Genomic DNA, 4,477 nt, shown 5'->3' on the forward strand with positions numbered 1-4,477 from the left:
TTCTATAAAAACTCCTCGAAATGATTGTGTGTGTGTGTGGGGGGGGGGGGGGGGGTCCTATTATTTCAGCAGTTTATGAAATACTGCAGACATTAATAGTCACCTAATTCCCCTTTTTTCCCCATTCTGATGCTCAGTTTCAACTTCAGCAGGTTTTCCTCATCGTGTCTACTTGCTTAAATCCCCTGTGTTGCTTCTATAGGATTGGCTGACTAGATATTTGCACCAACAAGCACTTAAGTGGTACTTAATAAACTATTAGCTGAGTTTATTCAATGTGTCATCTGTTTATTTGGTTAGCCTTCCCAAAGTGTAACATAAATAAGAATTTAAGAAACATACCTAGATATATTGAATACAGTATATCTTCGATTCATATAGAAAATGCTCTGTGGTTTCTAAAATGCATTTATGTAGCATCATTTCTGGGCTTGTTTATTCCTGTTTTAATCTTTTCATAGTCCTTTTATACTGTGCATAGATCATTTTATTGACCCATCACGAGTCGCTCTGCTCAATTTCCTGAGCCACTAATTTTGTGTGTATGTGCTATTGATATCAATAGCGGACTTTTAATGCATGTAAATCCCAGCTATATAAAGTTAAAACATCTAATTATGATATTTAAGAGTACTGAAAACATAAGCTGTCTCTTCAGAATTTCATTTTAGGACACCAGGAAACAAGAGTCCACTAATGTTTTCTGCTGGACGGCTCATCTGGTCACTGCAGTTCATCCATCAGCTGTGCGTGTTTGTGAGTCCGTGGGGAGGTGTTGGAACGATCGACAGAGACTCATTACCTCGACTGTGTCAACATGTGCAGCAGGAGAAAAACTCCATATGGTTCCCTCGTTGATGGAGAGCCTGTGATGGACTTGAAGGGTGACCCTTCTGGGCTGGTGTCCATATCTGTGGTGAAAAGATGATTCAGCATCTGGGGCTGTTGGTTAGCACTGACTCAACTCCAGGTGCTGAGCTTTCTGACAGTTTTCATTCTTTAAAAATAAATGTTTCCTCTGGTGTGGTGTCCTCAATTTGTCCTCAATGTGTGTTGCTGTTTGGGATGTTTACATAAAGGTTGTGCAGATAATTTATCATTTTGAAAGTGTAAAAATTTGTTTTATCTACCTATTAATTGGTGCTTGTAACAGGCGTTAAATGCTTGGGAGACAATAAAAACAATGGGAGAAAAGAAATTACGAAACATCAAAGTCAACCTCAAAGGACATTTTCTGCTCTTTTTTTTTTTCAGGGAAAAAATTGGCAACTGTGAGGATGTACTTACATGCAGTATGTAGTATAGACAATGGCTTTTGTTATTTAGTTAACACATATTAGTTTATGGCTTTCATCTGGGGTCATCATCAAACATGTTACAGACACTGTTTTAATTAGTGCTCACTGAGTTTTAACCCTGCAATCTTTTAATGGTCACCAGGGGGCGATGGCCGTGGTTGCTGAAAGACTTTCAAGATTCAAGATTCTTTATTTGTCACATGCATAGTCATACAAGTACAACACACAGTGAAATGTGTTAATAAATAAATAAATAAATAAATAAATAAATAAATAAATAAATAAATAAATAAATAAGAGCATAGTCTGTGCTGAGCGGTTAGGAAGGCATCTGGACGTGGGCACGCCAACTGCTAACTTTGTGTCCTATAAAAGTCTCTGTGGGGGAAAAGGCCAGCTGCCAACATTTTCGTACGTAGTTGGTGGGCTGAGTCAATTGTTTCAAGTGATTTTGATTAAAGAGTTCAAGTGAAGTCAACCAAAGATTGTTGGTCATCTTTGGAAAATACTAAAACTCCAAGAATTGAAGCACATAGTGGTTCACTGGGGAATGAATACAGGACATTCTGTGCGTAAAGCAGATGTAATTGCCACTACACTACAGATCCACCACAGAACACAGGAAACCAACTACTGAATGACCTAAAAACTATCAATTACTCAGTCTTTATTGACAGACTTTACATCCATTGTTAAAAAACAAAACAAAAAACACACAACATATAAACCTTAATAAAATAATTTAAAATATTTGTAAAGATTCAAAGAAATCTTAAAAGAAATCAATAAATACACAAACACTTCAACCAGTGCTTCCTCAGACTAGATGAGTAACGGGAGCCATTGACTGTCAGATCTGTGCTAAAATTTAGTGATATCTGATACAAGTGATTTCTCAGGGTGGTATCGACGATACTGATTCGATACCAATACTTTGTACGCACACCCCACTTTTCAGTTATTTATTTGTAAAAAATGTTTGGAATCATGCATGATTTTCGTTCCATTTTGCATTGGTCTTTCAGGTGGAATTCCAATAAAATTGATTCATGTTTGTGGCTGTAATGTGGGAAAGTTCAAGGGGGCCGAATACTTTTGCAAGCCACTGTATATCTTGTCATTTAACATATATATAGCTGCCTGGACATTTCAACAAAAACATTCAACATTCGCACTTTCCCTCATTCATAGTGCTGCTGTGTCACACTACAAATTTTGGTATCGATCCAATAGCAAGTAAATATTGGGCCAGTATTGCCGATATCAGTACCAATAATTGTAAGTTATTCAGGCAGCTAATTGGGAAGAGTAGTGTGCCATGACTTATGAGATGAATTCTCAATTTTCAAATTCTGAAACAGCACCAATCCGTCTGTCGATCTCCGGCTCCCTTCTCCCATCACTCGCGAACAAGACCCCAAGATACTTGAACTCCTCCACTTGGGGCAGGAACTCATCCCCGACCCGAAGTGGGCACTCCACCCTTTTCCGGCTGAGAACCATGGCTTCAGATTTGGAGGTGCTGATCCTCATTCCCGCTGATTTCACACTCGGCTGCGAACCGTTCCAGTGCAAGATGGAAGCCATCACCCGATGAAGCCAACAGAACCACATCATATGCGAAAAGCAGAGATGAGATTCTGAGGCCACCTAAGTGAAAGCCCTCCGCCACTTGGCTGCGCCTGGAAATCCTGTCCATAAAAATTATAAACAGAATCGGATTACAAAGGGCAGCCCTGGCGGAGCCCATCACCCACCGGGAACGAGTCCAACTTATTGCCGGTAATGCGAACCAAGCTCTTGCAACGGTTGTATAGGGATCGAATGGCCCATAGCAATGGGACAGACACCCCATACTCCCATAGCACCTCCCACAGGACACCCCGAGGGACACGGTCAAATGCCTTCTCTAAGTCCACAAAACACATGTAGACTGGTTGGGCAAACTCCCACTTTAAACTTTATGGATGCACTTATTATGTGGCAGACATCTGAAACAGCATGGTTCCACTGGAGAGTGAACCCAGGACCTCCTACGTGTACGGTAAATCAGACGTGACGACCACAACACTATGGAACCACTACAGCTGACAAATCACTGAATGAATGGCTTTAAAAATCTGTACATGGCTCAATACACATAATTTAAAGGTGGTTTGGTCGTATTGAATAACACTTGAGGTCCTTGTTTTTTAATTAATGTGTAAGCACATTACACATCCTCGAGGAACAATCCTTTCCATCCAATATACATATCCACCAATGAAGTAAACAAAGACTGGATGCCTAAATAGAGTCCTAAAGTCCTAAACGCCTAAATAGATGGGCGTCGATTTGTGTGTAGTTTTGGATACAAAGCTTGTGTTTTTAATGTTTAGAACAAACCAATATTTTGGACTGGAGAAGATGTACAGGGAACAGATTGTCAGTGGTACTAGGTCAAAGATACACCATTTGGTATTGTCTAAAACACTGGTTCCACTGGGGATTGAACCCAGGACCTTCTGCGTGTAAAGCAGACGTGATGACCACTACACTATGGAAACCTCACGCCTTTGTGTAGACACAGTGCTGGGCTTTACCACCAACTTGCACTTTAGACGAGTGGGTTTGGAAACTTCATGAAACATATATGTCTTAACATATAATCAGACAGTAAATAATTGTCACATATAAAGCAGACGTGATACCCACAACACTGTGGAACCACGACATATCCTGCCACTAAATGAATGACCAGTGAGCATGTGACAGATGAAGGTGGCCTGGTCTCATGATTAACGGTCATGTCTGATGTTAGGTGATGGCAGCAGGATGCACTATGGGAAACTTTGGATTATGGTATTATTTTGATATCAGTGCTCCATAATGTGATTTTTTTTAAGTCTTGAACAGGAGATTTTTTTCATGTTCCCACCTTGTGTTGGTGTAGGTCACATACACCCTTACATTGAAACAGGTGGCCTCTTTTAGCAGGAAAACACATCCTATCACAGACATCTGGGCTGTGGAGGGTCCAATAAAGGATGGTACAGCCCCGCATTACACCTTCAGAGCTGCTATGGCTGGACTAAGGATGCCTAAGTGATCTTAAGCAGGTGCTGATTGGTGTAACCTTTTATTACACTCTGCTCCGCGTTAATGTGGCAAGAGGATCGTATGTTTCTGTGAGCACTTGT

At 40.5% G+C, this 4,477-nt stretch overlaps 1 non-coding gene across 1 annotated transcript; it reads right to left on the reverse strand.

The window, feature by feature from the left end:
- Nucleotides 1-3,771: 3,771 nt before the first annotated feature.
- Nucleotides 3,772-3,845, reverse strand: trnav-uac (transfer RNA valine (anticodon UAC)). The gene has a single exon. It is a non-coding gene; the product is annotated as a tRNA-Val (tRNA).
- Nucleotides 3,846-4,477: the final 632 nt, after the last annotated feature.

Source organism: Aulonocara sp. 'chitande type north' Nkhata Bay, linkage group LG10 (genome assembly GCF_057382095.1).
Source record: "Aulonocara sp. 'chitande type north' Nkhata Bay isolate Kocher_YH1m ecotype deep benthic linkage group LG10, A_spYH_male_GT1.1, whole genome shotgun sequence".
Taxonomy (NCBI): Eukaryota; Metazoa; Chordata; class Actinopteri; order Cichliformes; family Cichlidae; genus Aulonocara; species Aulonocara sp. 'chitande type north' Nkhata Bay.